The 21,965-nt window shown below is 42.8% G+C and overlaps 1 protein-coding gene and 1 pseudogene across 2 annotated transcripts in view; one reads left to right on the top strand and one right to left on the bottom strand.

The window, feature by feature from the left end:
* PPP1R16B (protein phosphatase 1 regulatory subunit 16B) overlaps window positions 1-21,965 on the top strand; it is a 175,205-nt gene that overhangs the window by 27,685 nt on the left and 125,555 nt on the right. The window lies entirely within an intron of this gene.
* Window positions 179-746, bottom strand: LOC132567295 (mitochondrial calcium uniporter regulator 1-like; annotated as a pseudogene).

Genomic DNA, 21,965 nt, shown 5'->3' with positions numbered 1-21,965 from the left:
CCCCCTGCTCCAATCGTTTTGAAACTTGGGGGGTACTTTGAGGAGAGGCACTAGATACTATATTAAAAATTTGGTGCCTCTACCTCAAAAAACAGCTCCCCCAGAACCCCCAAAACCTCCAGATCAATTCCCCATTATTCCAAAACACATTAATTATATACTTGGCTGAAATTAAACATTATGTTTTATATATAACCTGTTGTACTTTGGTGACCATATCCTTGTACATCACAGCCATATTGCCATTCATGGTGTTAATTAACACAGATACAATAATCTCAGATTGCAGAGTGGTGAAACCATTTTCCTCCATAAGGCACACAAGGGCATTGGTGTCAAAATAAAGCTTCTTGCTTCCTGACGGGGGGGGGGGGGACTCACCTTACTGGTTTCTACATGTAGGGGTGATGCACAGATGCTGATATCTCGCTGTTTGGAGGCGAGGGAACGACCATCGAGGCTGAGGAAACGCCGATGCTCTCGCAGAATGAAAAGCCACGCGCTGCTGAACTTGTGCGGCCGTTGGTCTTGAGGCCGGAAGAAGCCAGGAGCTTACTGCCAGCTCCCGGCGCGCCGTTACTACTCCTCCGCCTCCAGTCTCCTAGGCAATGGTGCGAGACCGCCGAGCGTATGATGACATTACGTGAGGCACCAGAAAGGAAAGCTCGTCACTCCCGCTGGATAAGGAAGACTCTCTTCCTGCCACCCACAACCACTACGACGGCTGCAGCCTGACCTCTCACCATCCCGGCTCTTCAGATCCCCATCGGGGATCGGTGGGAAGTAGGGTTGCCAAGTCCAATTAAAGAAAAATCTGGGGACTTTGGGGGCGGAGCCAGGAGACTTTGGGGGTGGAGCCAGGAGACACTGGGGGTGGAGCCAGGAACAAGGGTGTGACAAGCATAATTGAACTCCAAGGGAGTTCTGGCCATCACATTTAAAGGGGCAGCACACCTTTTCAAATGCCTTTCTTCCATAGGAAATGATTAAGGATAGGGGCACCATCTTTTGGGGCTCATAGAATTGGACCCTCTGGTCCAATCGTTTTGAAACTTGGGAGGTATTTTGGGGAGAGGCACTAGATGCTATACTAAAAATCTGGTGCCTCTACCTCAAAAAATAGCCCCCCCAGGGCCCCCAATACCCACGGATCAATTCCCTATTATTCCCTATGGGAATCATTCTCCATAGGGAATAATAGAGTGCCCAGTAGACATTTCCCTCCCCCCCACACACTTTCTAAAGGGAGGGAGGGCCTCCATACCAGGGAATCCCCCTCCCTCTCTCTCACACACACACAAATACTTACTTGGTCTTCTTCCGGAGAACTGTGCCTGCTGAGAAAACGAAAGCAAAGAAGGGAGGGGCCGTTCTCCGAAGCCCTTCCTGTTTCCTCCTTCCTGCCCAGCCTTAAAGGGACAGGGATTTTACAAACTGCTCAGGAGCTCTACAACAGGAGCTCTATAGGTATGTTCTCCCCCCCTCCACCCCCCCCCCCCCGCTTCTCAATTTTTGAAGACCGGGAGATTAAGCTGGGAACCCAGAAGTCTCCCGCTAAAGCGGGGGGATTGGGAACCCTAGTGGGAAGGGAAGGGGGGAGGAGAAGCTGCTGGGATCAGGGCTGGGTGGGAAGGGCCACCATTCCTCCCCCCCTGCTTTCCAGATTTTTGGCGTGTGGGGGATGGAGGCTCCAAATCAGGGGTCTCCAGCCAGGGCGGGAGATTTGGGAAGCCTATCTCATATTTATTATGATATGTATATATTGGTGACATTAAAGGAGATATCACAGGGCTGATTCTTTTTCTTAAAGACCCCCGTCTGAAGTGAGCTGTCTTTGATTATGTGGTTTTTGTCTTGTCCTTTATTTTTCAGAGTTGATTTTTCAATCCAATGAGAATAAGGCAGTCTATTCTCTAACCCTGCCACTTCTAGTTTCATTAATCTATCATTAGGATTTTTAATCCATTCTGCAATCCAAACTAGTTTAGCTGCTTGAAAGTATAGCTTAATATTAGGAACTGCCAATCTTTTTTAAATCTTGCAGCACTTTAAATTTAATTCTTGATTTTTTGCCATTCCAAATAAGTGTATTTGTTTGTTTTTGTCTCTGAAATAGAAATTTCAGTTTTAGTAGCCTCTGAAATAGAAAATTCAGTTTTGGCAGCAGTTTTGGCAGCACGTTCATCTTTCTGTGGATATTCTTCCCAGCAATGATAATTTTTGTTTAGATCATTTTGCCAAGTTTCCTTGTGTCTTTGTCCATGTATTTTTGTAATTATCCTTAAACAGTGTTTCATTTTGTCCAAGCAGATGTATACCCAGATATTTAACTGTCTTTAATGCTGTTTCACATACTGTAATTCTTTTAACAGTATCCTCTTCCTGTTGTGTTAAAAAAAATTGTGATTATTTTAGTTCAGTAGAGCCCTATGTGAAACAATGGTGATGTCAGGAGGTGTGGCCTACTATGTAAATGAGTTCCTGCTGGGCTTTTTCTACAAAGCCCTGCATACAATAATGAAGTATGGGGGTCCTTGATTTTTAAGACAACATCACCTGCATAGCTTCTAAATTTAAATTCTTCCCCATTGACTTTCAGTCCTTCACTGTTTGGATCTTGTTTTATCTTGGAGGCCAGCACCTCCATTGCAGTATAAATAGGAGTGGTGATAATAGGGATCCTTGACACGTTCCTTTTTCTATTTCAAAACTGTCTGTTAACAGTCCATTTATTACAATCTTTGTCCACTGTTTTGAAAAAATGCCTTGTATCCAATTTGTGAATCTGGAATCATAATTCAAATGTAGTGTTTTTTGAAGGTGACCATGACAAATTGTCAGAAGTTTTCTCAGCATCCAAAAACATAAGCACTGCTTTTGTCCTATTTTTAACTAGTTCTATTGTGTTGATTGCAAAACTTACAATGTTTTTTCCTAAATCTGGTCCAGATGGATTATTTCCATGATACATTTCTTTAATCTTTCAGCCGTAATGGCAGTAAAAATTCTGTAGTCCACATTCAATAAAGAAATAGGTCTGTAGGATTGTGGAAGCAGTGGATCATTACCTTCTTTATATAAGTGTTATTATATGAGCTTCCTATTGTGTCAGGCTGTAGTTGATTGCTCACATAATGATCATTCTTTCACAAAGCAAAGTATCCCTATATATAGAAAACTACCATGCCAGGAAGGAGACTAGCTAGGACAATCCTCCCTGAGTATGACATTTTTCTGTAAGCTGGCAAAGAGTGAGTTACTGTAATGGCCTGGAAGTGACCATTTCATGGGTCGCTGTATCCAAGTGGGGGGGGGTGGAGATAGGGAACCAGCTGCCTGATCTGCTGGAATACAAATAGTGGGTATAACTAATGAATCCCTAATTTCTTAGAATGATTGTTATGTTCCACATGGCAGAATCTATGAAAGGGTGCATTTAAGCTTTTCTTCTGGGTTTAAGTGTACTAGTTGATTTTTAAAAAACTGATGCTTAGGCTTGCCTGGATGTTATGTGCTTTTTACCTAAAAATCCTTCCTCACTGGTGTTTATGGTGTCTGTATTTACTTAGTGGTGGGAGAAAATACTCTGCGTCTGCTCAAAGATAAATCACACATTTCTAGACATAGTTCAGGAGTGAGGGCCTGCTCTGAAAACAAGCTTCTGGGGATAAATTCATTTGCTGTTTTAATCTCATTGTCAGTTATGTCAAGCTGTCTGAAGTCCATTCTGTGAGCAAAACTCATTCAATTAGGGCTGGGCAATCTTGGTCTGGAATGAAGCTTGATACTGTGAAGCCCATAAGAAGGGAAATGTTCCCATCTTGATGTAGGGGAAAGAAATGAGGGAGGGAGGGAGGGATAAATTGTCATACCACAGGTGTTTGATGTCTTGAGCTCTTTAAGACCAAAATCAATGGCAATTTTGAAAGGAATTGATCAGATTGCACCTTGTAGAACACATTGCTTAAAAATTCCAGTATTAACTGCTGGTGAAGGTAATCCAGCATTGCTAGTTGACATCTCTTGTTGCACTAGATTTTTGGCCCTCCCCTTCCTTAATCTGTGTATTGAACATTAGGACATCATCCAAAAGCAAGGAACAGAAGAGACAACCAATTATTCTGGGGATTAATTTCTGATGTGGTGATTGCTCAGTATTGTGGGAAAATCCTTGCTCCTTGTTCCCTCTCCCTAATTTTATCTTTTCAGCAGACCTGTGGAGTAGACCAGACTGAACAATAGAAATGGGACCAAGAACACCCGATAAGCCTCATGGCTGAACTGGGGCTTGAATATTTACCCCCTCAGTCCAATTGCAGTGATCTAGCCACTACACTGTATTCATTTTAGGTGAAGCACTCCAGGGAGGGTGGCAGAGAAGAAACAGGCATTTAAAAATTCTTTCCGGCTTTTTGTCAGTATCGCTCTTTGCAGCGTACACCTCAGCTATCATCTGAGTAGACGGCTGAATGGCAGTGCTGGTAGAGAATTTGAGCTTTGTGCTGGCAGGAGGCTTAAATTATTTGTAGCCCTCAGTTACTCTTTCATGTCAGTCTTTTCTTCTTGAGATGAGGCTGTTGCTTAGCGTTTAAGGTGTGTCTAAGAGAGAAATAGTATGCAGCTCACGCATGGCTGAGGCTGCAATCCACAGCATCTTTGTTTATTAAAAGAAGAGCACATGGAAATTTGTGTGTGTGTGTGTGTGTGTGTATAGAACTCATTTCCTCCTGTTGGAGTCAATGAGGAGACAAGGAAGAGGTCTGCTGGATCAGATCACAGGTCAGTTTTCTTAGTAGGAGTGGCCAGCCTCTGGGAGGGACCAGATCTTCTAGGTAGCTGAGAAGCAGAACCACATGTTGGCACCCCATGTTGTTTTCCCTTCAATGGGGTGAATAGCAGTTAATTTAGATAATTTATGACTCTGTTTTTCTCCCTGATAGAAATCCGAAGCAATTTACAGTGGAACATGATCAAAAGAAACAATTTAAACAACAAAAATACAATTAAATCTATCAGATTTTTTTTTTTTTTAAATGCATGGCATTGTATCCTTGGCAAATTCTGCATAGTCACAGGTTATGTAACCTGTGAGCTAAGGGCTAGGAGCCCTTTGCATCTTGCCCTTCAACTTGTGCCAAAAGGCCTGCATACTGATAATCTGCTGAGATGATGTGCTGCTGTTCCCAGCAGTTTTCCTCTCTTGGCTTGGGGGGGTGGAAGTGGGTGGGATTATTTTTCTCAGCAAAAAAAGAGCAAGTGGAAAGGTTATGAAATAAAACATTCACAGCAGGATAGGGGCATGCAATATGTGACCTGCTAAGTGGCACACAGCCTTTCAGTTGTTCATAAATCCTGTTTTTGTCTGTTTGCTTGGGGCATTGAAAGGAAAGGTGTGCAGAGCTGGGAAAAGTGCAGAAGGGAGCAACCATGATTATCAAGAGGTTAGAGCACCTTTCCTGGAAGGAAAGGCTAAGGGGCTGGGACTTTCCATTCTAGAAAAAAAGACAGCTATGATGGGAAGAGAGGTTTGTAAATTAATGGGTTGGCTGGAAAAAGAGGGTAAAGGGAATTGTTTCTTCTTTAATAGTAGAAGTCAGGGGGCACCCAATTAAGTTGAGAGCAATAGATTTCAGGAGGGACAAAAGGAAATGCTGCTGTATTTTGTTAGTAATTAAATTGTGGAATTCACAGCTAGAAGATATAGTGATGACCACAAACATAGATGACTTTCAGAGGGAACTAGATAGTTACATGGAGGATGAGTACATTAATGGCTGTTATAACTAAAGGGAACTTCCACATCCAGAGAAAATCAACCTTTGAAAGCCAGTCCTAGGAGACAGCATCAGAGAAAGGCCTTGACTCTGTCTCCTGTTGCCTTCCAGGACAATTGGCAGGCTGTTGTATGAAATAAGATACTGTACTAGATCAGATGCTGTTCTAATCCAGCAGGATGTTTCTTATCTTCAGGGGTGGGAGGCTGCCTGTCAGGCAACCAGCAAGTCCCAGTTTATTGGGTTGTGGGGCACAGTTCTTCAGGCCTTGCACACAGCCTGAGGGAGGGAAATAGCTTTATTTCTATGAACGAGGGTTTTTTTTTCCTTTTAAAAAATCATCCTTCTAGATTTGGGCTCCTTTGGCATGCTTTGCAAATACTTTTTAAAAAGGAAACAAAGAAACAATGCAGAAATCTGATTGTGAAAACTAGCTAAATGTGATCCGGGCTCTGACTAAATGGAAACTCCCACTCCGTGGAAAAGAAAGTTGACTGCGGAGCCTGTAGCTGCCTTTCTCCATCCCTTATTTACCTGTACTTTATTGTTGCTTTTTTGATTTCTCTTGTTTAGTCCCATAGGGAAAACTTGTCTCTTGGCAATGAGAAGAATAGATAAGCATTCTTATGCCTTATCTTTGCTTATCTTATCTCTAGAGAGCAATCGTGGAAATGCATAGCAACTCTGGACTTCCTTGGTGGTCTCCCATCCGAGTACCAGGACTGATCCTGCTTAGCTTCCAAGATCTGATGTGATTTGTCTGGTTTACAAATAAAGTAGGCACAAATAAATAAAGGGTGCAGAAAGGTGAATAGAGGTTCTACCTGCTCCTCAGCTTTCTCTGCTTGCCTACAGAGCAGCCGTCAGGATTCTCAACAGTTGGCCTTGATTTAAATATGATGCTGGTAAACAAGAAAAACTTGAGTAATCTTGCGCATGCCAGCTCTTAAACTGGGCCATATATTTGATTGTAGTATGCCAGCCTAAGTTTTGAATTTCTGATGTGTTAACATTGCAGACATTGTGACTGAGTGTCCCATTTAAGGAAACCACTGAAAATTTGCTATACAGCACATGTAAGACCTTCTTGCTCAGCTCTTCAGGGTCAAGAGGACTGTGATGGTCAACAGGACACCAGGGGTGCCATAATACTTGCCAATGTGTTTCCTGGCACTTGCTTCTTGAGTTTTGGAGATGCTCCCTGACCCCTGATGCCACTTATGATTACAAAATCTTGACTTCTGTATTTGCAAACAGGATTAACAGTTATAATCAATAAATATAGTTTTTTTTGGCTGGGCAGGAAGCACCTATTTAGAAGTGAATGCATTCACCATAGGAGGATGTTTAGAAGCCCAACCAAATTTTATGGACTCCTCTATGATTGTGTAATTGGATCTGCCCTGTACCAGCCTTTTTTAAATCAAACAAACAAACAATTGTTTGTTTCTGAGGCAGCCATTTTGTGGTGATGTCCACTACCTATTCTAAGCACCCTAAAAATGCCTATAGACTCAATAAGGCTGAGAGATTCTACCTTACAGTCTGGCTTGCAAGTGGCCTTTATATATGTGTAAGGTGCAGCCATGCTCTCTGGTCACCAACAGCTTGAAGCATGATAGAATCTAAAGTGGTTGCTCATCTCTCTCCCCTCCCCCCCCCCAATGTCCTCTGACAATCTGTTCTAAACAGTAGAATAGTCACACTTCAGAAGTCTTCTGAAACATAATGTGTTTTTATGAATCTGCTTTTTGCCTCCGTTGCATAACAGAAAGAGGGAGGAAATGCATTTTCAAGGCTGCAGAATCATTTGGGTCATCCTAAGAACAATCAGAGGCAAACCAGGGAGGATGGAGGGAGGGGAATCAACAAACAACCTTGTGAATAAAACTGGCTTTATCTGGTGTATCGCCTCAATCACTGAGATAACTCTTTCTGAAAAAGTCCCTATTTTTATTGAACGTGATACATAAAGATGCTTGCTTAATGGACACTGATATTTGGTAAATGTTTCAAGTCCCCAGTGGCTTCTTTTAAGGAAAAGTGACTGGAGAAGGAAATTAATTTAATTTCAATTTATACCCCGCCCTACCCTGCAAGCAGGCTGAGGGCGGCTTACAACATTAAAACAACATTAAAATGAATCACTTCAAAACATCAACAAATAACAAATGACAGTGGGTTGGAAAGTATCACTCTTGGGTCAGTCACACTCTCATAAAAGAGGGGGACACTTTGAACTGCTTAAAGGAAGGGGGAGGGATAAAATTCAGATAAATAACATCCTGCAGGCATAGGCAGTAGTGAAAGCACCAGGTTTAATGAACAGAGATGGAACACTGCTGTTGTTAAAAGCCAGGTCAGATTGGCTACTCTCTTGCAATCAAAAATCCTGAAGAATAGGCTTGTGGCTTTCAACCCTACGTGAGTGAAATGTAATACAACATTTTAATTGTGTGGTGAATGTTTTCCCTACCAGATTTTCTGTGGTGTTGACAAGCAGAGCTGTAGTGACCTATGTCAGTTAGCTCAGCCCAGTGGCTAAAGGTTAATGATGGGGAAAACCAATGACATCCTATTGCATGAGGTGTTTGCCTAGATCAGGGATAGGCAGCCTCTGGTATATGTGCTAACAATGACATACCAGGCTGTTTTGCTTGGTATCTAGGGCCAGATCTCTACTTAAATACCTAACACATTGGCAGCACTGCTGGGGAAGAGAAGGCAGTAGGAATGGCTTATTTCTGTCATGGCCTCTCAGACCTGCATGTCCACCAGTTAAGTCCAAGGTAAATCCCTGAGATACTGACAGTGCTGCTCAGACTTGGCTTGCTGTAAGCATGTCCCCCCCCTCTATTTTGTTTGCCAGCAAAATAAGAACACATATTACCAGCATAGTGTTATGGTTAAGAGTGGCAACTCTAATCTGGAGAACCAGGTTTGATTTCCCACTTCCCCACCTGAAGCCTGTTGGATGACCTTGGATCAGTCACAGTTCTCTCCAAGCTCAGCCACACCTACCTCACAAAATGTATATTAGGGTTGCCAATCCCCAGGTGGGGGCAAGGGATCCCCTGGTTTGGAGTCCTTCCCCTCGCTTCAGGGTTATCAGGAGTGTGGGGGGGAATGTCTGCTGGGCACTTCATTATACTCTGTACTAGTGACCGATTCCCATAGGGTATAATGGAGAATTGTTCTGGGGTTCTGAGGGGGGAACTGTTTTTTTAGGTAGAGGCACCTAATTATCTGTATAGCATCCAGTGTCTCTCCTCAAAACACCCTCCAAGTTTCAAAAAGATTAGACCAGGGGGCCCAATTCTGTGAGTCCCCAAAGTAGGTGCCCATATCCGTCATTATTTCCAAATGGAGGGAAGACATTTTAAAGGCATGCAGTCCCTTTAAATGTGATTGCCAGAACTCCCTCTGGAGTTCATGCTTGTTGCACCCTTGCTCCTGGCTCCACCTCCAGAATTTCCAGATATTTCTTGAGTTGGACCTGGCAACCCCAGTGCCTATTATGGGGAGAGAAGGGGAAAGGGATTGTAAACCTCTTTGAGACTCTTTAAGGTATAGAAAAGTGGGATGTAAAAACCATTTTTCCAGCTCTTGGACTAAGAAGGTTGCCTGCTCCTTACTTAGACTGTGAGAGGAAAAAAGGGCAGAAATTCTGTCTGTCTCAAAATATTCAGTTTCTTCCTGTGGCTTGTTTCAAGTGTGCTTTCATGATGGAAGCTGGGTTTTGCAGCTTTTATGATTCCCTTCTTATCCACTGAGAATCTAATTCAACATAATCAAATGCAAATTTTGTATTTGGCATTCTAGAAACTCAAAGCTATCGAAGAAAAGCACCTTTGATGGGGTCATCAGTAGCTGTTATTAAGTTTAAAGAAGGACTGTTATAGGCCAGAATAAATACAAAATAGGATAACCATGGAATAGAATAGCAGTGACACAGGGGGTCATTTCCAGGAGGATAAAGTGGTTCTGATTTCTCTTTGGTATTAGTCAGATGATTCTGCTAACTATTCAGCTATGTTGGCTAAATGCAACCACCTTGTTTGAAGGCAGTATACCTTGTCTAAATGATTGGTGGGAAGCAACAAATTGGGGAAAGGCTGTGTCCTCCATTTTTTGTTGCTGTAGGCCTTCCAGGGGCACATAGTTGGTCACTGCAGGAGAAACAGGATGTGGGTCCAGCATGGTCCATTGTGGGGTCCAGAAGGGACTGTTCTTGTTTTTCAGTAATGCACAAATTCCATCATGAAGATATATAGGGATGCTGCATTACTGGATGAAGGCTACAAAGCTTAGTACAAAGGTGTGTGTGTGAAAGAGCTGGGCAAAGCAAAAGCAGGTCAAAAGTGCAGCTTCCAGCTTTCCTAAATCTGCTGCATCTTGTCCAGGAGAACTGCAGCAGCGAACTTCAGGATCCCCTTTCCTGAGTCTTAAGTGTCATTCCAGTGCATAGCTCAATTATTCAGGCTGTGGATGACATCACAGTTTAAAGAAGCTGCCTCCCGTCCAGAACTCCTGTTAAAGTGCAGGCTTCAAAGACCTGGCCTCATATGCAAAGGAAGGGACAAAATCCTCAGCTCTCATGCAAGGGTGAATATCTGTGTTTGTTCTTTGTAATGTACTGAGCCTTAATGCTCTTTTATACTGAAGAGGGCTATAAGTTCCTGAACCAGAGAATCCACATTCCATTTGGTCCTTTGCAGGTTGCTTCTGAGTGATGTTTCACTTGGCTATTGAATTCTTCGTTTTTTTAAAGGATGGCATGATCTGCATAAAATACTAGTGGACTCTTGGCAGGTACTTCTATGTTGGAAAATCAGCTTTTGGACGGTGGCCAGTTGTTGTTGACAAGTTAGCTGTCAGCCAGCTCTGAGAAGCTAATTCACTGCATTCGGGATGACTAAGGGAATGGTGCTCCATGAAAACCACTCAGGTAAGAAGGGGCACATGTTTGAGAAAGGGGGAATAGCTGCAAAAAGGAAGTTTACTTAGAAAGGCTGGCCATGTTTCATGTAAAAAAGAGAATTTTATTTTAGGAACTTATTTTTAGAATGATTGTTTATCAAAGCACTGTGTAAGATTTTCAAGTGCTCCAGACAATCCAAGATGTCTGTTGTATCACAAGAAAGCCTTGACTGTGTTGTGCAGACTGCTGTTTGAGACAGGGCACTGCTTGTAGTGAGCCCGGGGTCTGATCCAGCAGGGCTGTTCTCCTTCTTTGCATTCAAAGAGTCCTAATAGCAGATACATTCAGATTCCAGATGCTCCTAGTATAGAGTTGGAACTGGGGGAAAGCCCTTGATTTAAAGTTCTTTTAAAATTGCCACTGTGCAGAAAATTTCCAAATTTTTTGGAAGTCAGTCCCACTAATTTCCATAAAGCTGGCATTGGAGCAGGCATGCTTAGAACTGTGGTGCTTCGACGTTGCTATATGGAGTGAGAGGCAGGCTCAGATGCTGTTTCATGCAAGCTACGAGGCACGCATGTGTGGAAGTGACAGGTCATGGGAGGACAGTGAAGTCTCTTCTTAGAAAGGAGTGATACTGGAACACAAAATTGTGGACTTTTATTGTCTTTCTGTTTGCTGGCCTTGTGATACAGCTCAAAGCATGAACAAGCATGAGAAGCTTTTGTGTGGTTGTACACTAAATTGCTAAATAAAGCATTGACCTTGAGTAAGTCACAAGTTCTCAAAGAGCTGTTCCTCTCAAGAGCAGTTTCTGTTAGAGCTCTCTTAGCTCCACCTACTTCACAGAGTGTCTTTCGTGGGAAGGAGATTGTAAACCACTCTGAGACTCCTTTGGGTAGTAAAGGGTGAGATAGAAATCCAATCTCCTCTTCACCTTCTCTTTCTCCTTCTCTTTCTCCTTCTGTGGAGAGGGTAGTCAGTGGGAAAATGAAGGTGGGATATCTAGCTGGATCTGTGCTCAGGAGTCAGACAGCAACTTTCTTTTTATTGGGTGAAATTGTTATGAGAAAGAATTGAATTTTCAGAAAAGCTGGAAGAAAAAGAACCTTCATAATTTTCTGTTCACAGCCTTTGCTTAAATTTTCATTCTATGTGGGTTGCAGAGATTCAGAAGCATTTTTTCCCTTCCCCCTCTCTCCTCTACTCCTGGCAAAATAGTTTAAGTAGGAGGGAAGATGATCAGGTCTTGGAAAATCAAATCAATTATTTGCTGTTATATAATAAGGGAGCAGATCTAGTCACTCCACTGAGCAAAGTTGGAAGCCTTCTTCCAACCTAAGGACACTTTCTCTGATTTTAATGGCTCTTCTCTTGGAGAAAGGGACATATAGATTGAAGAACTACAGATTTTGCTGATCATAATGCCTGAATCCACCCCATTGTTATCTGGAAGATAATTTCTCTCCTTAGTCTGTTTCAGAAGTACCAGCTTAATTTTTGCTGACATGAAACTTCATGTTTAACTCTTACTACATGGAGAACAGTCCTGTGTAGGAAGATGCATGAATCCTTGCTGTTGCCCGGTACGCTGGCAGCCTGTTTCCAGCAATGGCTAGTCTTCTGAGTATGATAGCAATAGAACTCCATATAAGTTGTCTTCCCCATATGGTGCCTAGAAGGATACTGCCTCTGAAAGTTTCATGCGGTTGCAGCAATAAGCCCACAGTTTCATAGAGCATGCAGCAAAATGGGCATGTGACATTGTGACATGATGGACTATACCAATTCCACCCTTTTTTCCTATCAGGAAAGTTGAGAATCTCAATCTCCCCCCACCCCTTTGCACTTGAGATACATGTAAGAGCCTTGTTCACCCAGGTTTGAAGCTCTAATCTTTTGCTGTCCAGTGTATTATTGCATACCCTCTAAGCACAGCTGTTTTCTGCCTCTTGGGTATAGATTGCTGACGTGTACCAGACTGTCACCTAGTACTCCAGGCTTGCCTGCCAATTTACCTCTTTGAAGAACTGGATATGGGCAGCCTTGCATGAGCTTTTGTCTTTCAAGTGTGTACTGAGTTATAAAATCCTGCACTGCAGGAACTTGGGGCTGCACCCAAAAAGGCATAAGGCACTTGGATGGAGAAAGCACTGTTGCCAGCATTCCCTTAAGGCATTTCCTCCCTGTCTCTTTACCCCCACAGTGTTCTGGAGGATCCCCTGTCCCCAGGAACATTATTTCAGGGATCTCACGAGGCTGTATCAGGCAGGATGAGGTTGGAAAACTCTGTTCAGTTCACAGAGCTGCACTGACAGTAGGTTGCAATGGATACAGACAGTCCTGTAGCAGTGACTGAAATGGCAAAACTTGATTTAAGAGGCTACAACAACAAAAGAAGTTCAAATAAAGTAGTCGCATTTTATGAACAAAAGAGACAATTTAGATGTATGTTTATACATCTGTCCTATGAGTTATCTTCATCATAAATATATTTTACTTTAAATATTTTTAAAAAATAAAATCCTAGGACTATGGGAGAAGTGAGATGTTGTGTGAGAATGAAAAAAAACATTTCTTTTTATTATGACATCTGTATGTGAAAAGATGCTTTCTGAATTTTAATCATTATTTGAAACACCTTCAGTCTGTATGTCTGTCTGTTTGTCTATCTAGTTGAGATTGCAAGTATTTATTTGTAAGGAGTGCTGTCATTCCCCATGGCTTGCTTTCTGCTATCTGATGTACCAATTTTCTTCCATTACGCGCCAGGCTTGTTGTTCTAGTCTGGTAGCTCTTTCATTTCAGTTGCAGAAGAACAGTACACCTGCACCTTATCCCTTCCAGCCATGCTTGGTTTGTGGGGGCCATTTGTGATGGCAGTATGCTTTTTAGATTGCTGCATGGCCTCTGAAACATCCCTTTCCCTCATACACCCATTAATCACAGTTGATGAAGATAGCTCATAGGACAGATGTGTAAAACATACAAATATATGAAGATGCTTTAATCTGAGTCAGACCATTGGCCCATCTAGTCCCACTTTGATAGGCACTGATTCTCCAGGAGCTCAGGCAGAAGGAGGATGCATTTTGCTATCTGAGATTCTTTGACTCGAGATGCCAAGGATCAAACCTGGGGCCTTCATCTATGCATAGCAAGTGCTCTTGCAGAGCAATTTGTGGTCACTGATTCACTGAAGGACCACTTCTTCTGGAAAGGTTCTTGTGTGTTTTTCAGGGGAGACTGGGTTCAGGCTTTCTCTTTGCTTCAGGGGAGTTCACTTGAGAAAGCCTGCTTGAGTCTTGAGATCCCTCATCTGTTCTGCATGGCTGTGTCTCAAAGGCACATCTCATAAATCAGTGTCAGCTTGCTTTACTCTTTGGGTCAACTTGCTTTACTCTGTCTTGCTCTGCAGCCCATTGCTTTCTTCTTAATTATAAATCACTTCTGCTAAAGTGCTTTGGGAACCATGGGATTGGAAGAGGCATTATTAATGTAAGAAATTTCCTATTAGTAATGGTTCTACAGGTTCGCTTCTAGCTAACTGGCAGTTGCCCCAGTGCCCTTCCCCGTTGACTAAGACTTACATTCCAAAGCATCCTTTATGCATTCATACATTTGGTACACAAAGGGATCCACAGTGATTGTAATGAATATTAGGGTATGCAGTGTGCAGCTACAGTTCTATAATTCATACCTGTTCTTATCCCTAGGGCTTAACACAGGAGATGTAATTTCCTTATCTCATTTTCACACTAACTCTGTGAAAGCTTCTTTTCTTTTCTTTTTTGGTGCTTAAAAAATTAAAAGAACTATTCAGACTATTCTGAACAGAACTATTCTTGCAGCAATAAAAATTCTGATTTTGATTTCTCTGTATACATTTTTGCAACTGTTTTATGATGCATTTAATTGCTCTTCTATCTTATCTGTTCATCTGCCTAGCACATATTTATCCCGATTGCCTCCTGTGGAACTCAGGGCAGCATACATGGTTCTTGTTCCCTGTTTTAACCTCAGAATGACCTACAGAGGGAGGCTAAGCTGAGAGACAGTGACTGCCCAAAGGTCACCTAGAAAACTTGCTGTTAGTGGAGACTTAAACAGCCCTAGCTTGACACTTGCCACCACCTTGGACTTTTCTTCATTCACATTTTCCTTGCTTGTGTGTTCCTGTTGCTTCAAGGTGGAGGGTTTTCTTTTCTGCATGTGTTTTACTCCCTCTAGTGGTTGATTCAATATTACATTGCTGTATGTCTGGCGTATCTCTTTCCAGATTTAAACTGAAGGTTTTTATGTCAGACATAGAGCAATGTAAAATTGATTGACAACTAGAGGAAGCAAGCAAAATGCATGCAGAATAGAAATCCGCCCCCCAGCAATAGGAACACACCAGCAAGGAAAATAAGAATGTGGGAAATTCCCAGGTCTAATCACTGACTTTGCCCAGACTTCACTTCTTCCCAGGAGATCAAGGTAGCATCCTTGTAGCAGACGGGTACTTCAGGCTGAGAGAGAAATTTAGAGAGAGAGAGAGAGAGAGACTAGCCAGAGTATTTCAGAGAGCTTCATGACTTTGTTGGGATTAGGTTTTTCCCAGTCCTAATCTCATATATTGACTAACAGCATGCTGCACACATTTCCTTATTTGTCACAACTGAATGTGCCATTTCTAATACTTTGCATCTTGGTAAAGCTCTGGCACTTGCAAATTTTACCTGTTCAGCATAACTGCCCTTCTAAAGAGCAAGGAGAATTCCTTCCCGTTTCCATTCCCCAGCCCAGCAGAGGGTAGTAGCTTGATAATGATGCAAACCTAATGGAAGGTGGAGGGTCACTGCAGAGGAGAAGACAATTAATTCCTGTCCTGAATGCAGCTGCTCCCTTTAGTCACAGAGAAATCAATTGAGTGATGAAACTGATCAGAACCAATGCCTGTGCTTGTCAGGTTCATACTCAAGGGGGGGGGGGGGGAATGAATTTAGGGAGAGAGAGGGTGTCTTTGGGACATGGCAGAAAGGGAATGGTTCTGTCTCCTTTGGTAGAATTTGTTCTTTTTCTTTTAAAGGATTTTATGTGTGATTATGTAAATGTGTTTGTCCTTTTACCTATTTAGTAACATTGTTTCAGAAACAAGTTTAAACTAATTCCAAAACATCTTCAGGAATGGGGTGTGGATGTTCATTGCCTGACAAATTGGGCACTATCCACTAGGCGTTTGAAACCATCACAACAACATATGCGCATGGTTATTGCAGCAGCTCTAGATACATAGTTGGCAGGTAGTTGAGATTTTCCTAGGTACTGCCTCAAGCATCACAGAAATCTGTGGAACCAGTTTAACTGCAGACTGATTTTATGGCAAATCTGGGATTGCAGACTGCAGGCAAACAGCACCTCAAAATGACTTTCTCCTCCTCTTTGAAAAAGGTATTAACTTTGCATAGTCTGAAATTTCACCATTCATTGCCTATATGCATTCAGGCCTATCTTTGAGAATAAACAGATTTTTTTCAGAATACTGCATACTGTCCTTGCTAGCAAAATGCCTTCATTTCCTTGGAGAAATTGAAGAATACTCAGAACTGATGCAAAGATGAGGAGAGGCCATTTTGGCTACAATTTTGTTGGGACTGTAACACTTTAGAATGCATGTTCAAATATACCATCTTGTATTTATTTGTATTTAAAAAAATATTTGTATTTATTTGTATTAAAAAAAAAACCTTATCTATGCACAGAAAGCAAGGAATGCTTGTTCTCCTTTATGTAGCAGCATTCTATATGCAGGTAATATCTGGAATACCTGAGAGGGTACCTGTCTGAATGTCGGGTTGTGGAGAGCTGGTAAAGAGGTTGCATTATTCATTGGGCTTCTAGCCCTTCCTCCCCCTGCAAGCAGGCTCAGGGTGGGTTACAAAAGCAACGAATACAATCCAGCTTCTACAGTTAATCTGCAGTTAACAATAATAAAATAAACATCAATAAATAACATCAAACAACCCTTTAAAGCAGGACGGGTAGGTGGATCATTTCTCGAGAGGCCCAGCTGCTCAGTGGTGCTTGCAATCCTTTGGAAATTTAAATTGTTGGCCACTCTGAGGTCGTGCGTGCTTGCATAGTACTACTGATGTGGGAAGGGCGGGATATGCCAAGTATTTTCTTTGCATGTGTTATGGTGGGTGTGAAGTCTCTGTGTTAGACTTGACAGGCCTCCTCCTGCTATAACTCTGTAGGAGGAGTTTCTGTTGTGCGTAGCTTGTTACTCTCTTCAGATCAGTGGTTGTAGGAATGGTTCCACTGTGAGATGGTTTTGCAATAAAGAACCATCAGACTAGCTGTAACTAGGTAGACTTTGCTTTGTGTATGATGCACAGGGAAGGAAACAAGTGAGAGGAGGAGCAGAGGACCTGCAAATCTAATGCAGCTGTGATGCATTCTTTCCCCGTGGATCATCTACTGATAGCTGTTGCAAAGGGGGGACAGGTGAGACTGATGCTGCCTGAGGCCAGCAAAGGACCTACTGAGGAAAAAAACTGGACATAATTTTCAATACAGTACACCACATGGGGATTGCCTTCTCCTTATTCTGAACTTGACTTGCTTATTCCTCTCATTTGAAACAGCCTTGTTGGCCAGTAGCAATATCCTTAAAATGGAAAGCATGCAGTTACCTTTTATTAAGACCAGACTATGACTGATTTCTCACTAGTGTTGCTCCACCCCCAGGCTTCTGCTTCCATGAAACAAGTGATCGATTTCCCACCAGTTGCTCCTCAGGCACATTTTAACATGTGGCTTCTTCCAGTTCCTCTCATGGCTTTGTGACGCTGTTTTTTTAAGGATTAAGAAACCATGAGGGGAACTGGATAGAGCTGCACATCGAAATGTGCCCATGGAGCAACTGGTGGGAAACTGATCGCTTGTGCCAGGGGAAAACAGAAGCATGGGGGTGGAGCAACGCTAGTGAGAAATTGCAATATATAACACAACAAGTCTGAGCTCTCCAGAATATCAGACGGCAGAGGCAGAGGAAGAGAAGAAGGAGGAGAAGAGTTGGTTTTTATACCCAGCTTTTTAGTTTAAGGAGTCTCAAAGTGGTTTACAGTCACCTTTCCTTTCTCTCCTCACAATAGGCACCTTCTGAGGTACGTGGGGCTGAGAGAGCTAGGAGAGAACTGTGACTCACCCAAGGTTACCCAGCAGGCTTCTTGCAGAGCAGTGGAGAAATCAAACTGAGTTCTCTGGATTTGAGTTTGCTGTTGCTGTGACTGGCCCAAGGTTACCCAGCAGACTTCTTGCAGAGGAATGGAGGAGTCAAACTTAGTTCTCTGGATTAGAGTTTGCTGTTCTTAACCGCTACCGCATGCTGGCTCAACATGCAAGAAAAGCATGGGGGATCTCTAGGCCACAGTTACATCCCAGCTGAAATTACAGCGGATAATTAATTTCACCTGAGAGCTCTTAGAGTGGGATAGCCACCACCTGCTTTAGCACCTTGTTCCAAAAGAGGATATTAGCAACTGGCCTATAACTATGCAAGTCATGAGGGCCTAGCAAGGATTTTTTTTCTCCCATGAAAGCCATACCACTTCTAATGCTGTTAGAATTGAACATCATTGAAACTACCTTCTTTCTTAAGGAGACATTGATCATCTCCTGAATCCACCTGGCTGTATCCTCTCTCCCTGACATTTCATTGGGAATCAAGAAGGGAAAGATCAAATGAAGTGTTAGGCTAGACATTTGCAAGTAGATAGTCTACATCCTTGAGCCACAGTATCTGAAAAATCAATCAACAAAACTTGACCAGACAGCTCCTTGAATCTAAATAGACTCAGATGAGAGCAGTTTTACCTACAAAAATAACTTGCAAATGCCTCACAGTGATTTACAGAGTACTTGGGAGTTTTAAATGATAGGGAGCCAATTACAAAAGCCCCTCACTGTATATATGTCACGTTCTATATATATACATCTAGAACAATGCTGTGTTTTGCATGTGACTTGGCAGCTTTCATGAGTCATCTGTGCAGGCGACATTTGAGTAATGCTATTTCAGTTTGCATATCCTAATATTTCTGCCCCAGTGGTTAAAGGATCCACTGATGACCTGTGGGTCCAGATTCCCTATCATGAAATCTTGTACGGATGAAGCCACACTGATGTTGTCCTGAAAGTATTGCAGTGCTACTGTGACTAATTTTTCCCTAGCTTTCCTAATCTGTTCCTTTGTTGTCATTCCTCCAAAGATTCTGTATTGTTAATGGTAGAATTTTCCAGTAGTACTCAACCTACAGTAGAACCTACCTCTTCTGCTTGAAGCAAGGTTCTTTCCCTTATAGGAAGGCTTTACTGTTATTGGAACAGAATATAAGGACCAAGCCCAGGAAGTGGATGTTCTTTTCCTAGGAGGCAGAACTGAGGAAGAGCTGCTGCCAGGGAGAGACCCTCACCCTGTGAGGTAGGGTGAGTAGGCCCAGGTCTGACTGACAATTTAGGGACAGTAAGTTTAGACTCATTAGGGCATTTGGTTATTTTTCCCTTCACCCCTTTTACTGTTTTATGCACCTTGTTTGTTTATATTGCACTGACCTTAAAATAAACCTTTTTGTTGTTCACTCTGCCTGGTTCTCACTTCTATTATTTGGCCTAAGCTACAAGAGGCCTGAAAGGCTTGGGAGGGAACTCGGGGCCTTCTCAAGGGGAATCCTTAACACAGAGCGGTGGCAGCAGTTGGTAATACCCCCCTGAGTTGTGACAATTTATTATATTTGTATACCACCTTTTTGGGATACTGAGAATTCCCAGGTCAGGTCGAAACCTGCTGAGCTTTAGCAAGGTTATTTAATGCATTTATTTCATTTATATCATGGCTTTCTGCCTTTTGGGTATCCGGAGTGTCTTACAGAATTCTCCTCTCCATTTTATTTTCTGAACAACTCTGTGAGGTAGGTTAGGCTGAGTGGGTGTGAGTGGTCCAAAGTCACCTAGACACCTTCCAAGACAGAGTGGAGATGCAGATTTGGGTCTCTCAGACCCATATGTTTACAGGCCAGCATGGTTGCATTTTCTTCTGCTTTGAATTCCGGGTTGTTCCACTTGTCACAGCCATGCTTAGCTCTTAACTGCTCTTGGCCACGCTGCTCAACCAATCTGCTTGGGGCTCAACCCTATACACCAAGTTGGCCAAGAACCAAGGGGTCTGGTGTTAAAAATAACTCCTTTCCCTCTCTACTTCCACAAGCAAGAAACTCCTCCCCTCCCCTGCCTTGGACTTTACTTTGGTATCAGCTGCCACCAACAAGAGATGATAGTTATGAAGATAAATAATAATTGTCTGTCTGTCTCTCTCTCGCTCTGTCTCTCTCTCCCCCCCTCCCCCCCCCCCTATGTGTGAGTAGCAGAGGGGCTGTTAGGTTTGCTTCCTCCTCCATGCCTCCCTCCTGTACTTTTCTGCCAGAGCTGTCCATCAGCACTGGTCCATTCTAGTTAGCCTAACAAAGCAGACTTGGGCAAATTATGAGTGGGATTATTCCAAGCAGCCTTCAGTAGCCATTCCTAAAAGCACGGGTATAAAAGAGCTGCAGTAGCTACTCATAAATCCCAGAAATCACATAATTTAGAACAGTCTGCAGAAATGCAGACTTTAGGCAGAACTCTATGAAGGAGCAGAAGTATTTTGCTAGCTAACCCTTTCTATATTCCTGTCCATATGTTTCTGAGGCCAGTCAGATTTTGGGATGCAGGTTCAAAGTCTTCCTTCAAGCCAGTTCTTGACAAATCATTGCAAAAGTTTGGATTACAGTAGTTTAACCCACTAAAAGTGAAGCCAGTAATAATCTATCAATGGAACTATTCCTATGGAGAAATTGAATCTGGGTACAGTTTCTGTTCCAGCTCAATCAATCACCATATACCCTCCCTTTATGGAATTTAACTTAGGAACTCATTATCCCATTCCTATGGATAATCCTGTGTTGAAATTGTTTCATAGGGAATGATCACATGGGAAGAAGCCATCAGTGTGTTGGTCAGTAGGAAGATGCTGCACTGATGCTGCCAACTGCTTTTGATGTACCCAGATTGTTTTGTGTGACTCATTTTACCAGAGTACTGTGACTTTCACAGGGAAATAACAGTCCTGCCATTCAGTGACATATGAATTAGGCTGAACTGGGGTCTAATTAACATGATTCAAAGTCTTTGTGTCTGTCATGAGGACTTTCTGTCAGACTGCACTGGAGATCAGCACTGGCAACCCAGTTCTCAGGTGTGTGCGGACCCATTCAGGATCAGGATTACAGTGTGTGGGGGGGAGGGTGTTTCAGCCTTGCCTTCCACAACTATTTCCCCAATTTGAAATGACCCCCTGGTTGTGGAAACTTGTGTATACTGATGACTGTGTATACATTTCCCCAGTGAAGTAAAAAGCAGCTTCCTGGGTCTGTTAGGAAAACAGTGTGTGCATAGGGGGTGGGATGGGGAGTCTTCAACATCCTCTCTCCATGTGCAGTGGTTGTGATCTACATCATTTGTTCAGAGTGGGGATGTTGTAGACCATGTGTGCTGACTGGCTTTGCAGATTTTGTAACACGTGAATTGTTCCTGAGCTGCGTAGCTTCTGGCTTTGCTTGTGCATGTGGGTAGAACACTCCCGCCACCCCAATCATTCCAACTATATTTGTGCCTTCCCTGTGTATCGTGCTGATGAACCAGCCCACAGTTTAACATTGAGTCTCTTGAATCTTAGTTTTAAAAATTTTAAATTGACGACCAAAGTGAAATTCAAAGACAGGTGTTAACAACATTTGGACACTTTCCTTTGGTACTTGGCATGGGCTGTTGACAGCATGCCAGTTACTTTATCCTAGGGATTACAGGGACTTTGCTTTCCATCGCCTAGGGCAGAATAGACTGGTTCCAAAACACCTGTTTGGAGATATTGCATGCCATTTTATGAAAAGTTCTGGCAGTGTTGGGAAAAGATTGCAAGCCAGGCAACTTATGCTGGTGGCTCAGCAGAGCGACTGACAGCCCTGAAAGACATCCAGAGCAGGGAGGGAGAAGAAGCAGAGGGGTGTCCAGTACCTGTATTCTACATTTCCACATGCTTGTGATTATTGCTCAAGATCCTCTAGCCAGTTCCCTGATTCTGTGTGTTGCTTAGAGGAGACAGAAGTCACTGGGAATGACAGTGATGTCAGGAAAAGTTGAAGGCAGCAGGAAAAGAGGAAGACTCAACATGAGATGGATTGACTCAATTT

The sequence above is a fragment of the Heteronotia binoei genome, chromosome 2 (assembly GCF_032191835.1).
Source record: "Heteronotia binoei isolate CCM8104 ecotype False Entrance Well chromosome 2, APGP_CSIRO_Hbin_v1, whole genome shotgun sequence".
NCBI classification, from domain to species: Eukaryota; Metazoa; Chordata; class Lepidosauria; order Squamata; family Gekkonidae; genus Heteronotia; species Heteronotia binoei.
Note: the sequence above shows the minus strand (reverse complement) of the source record. Positions and strands in the feature narration are given on the sequence as shown.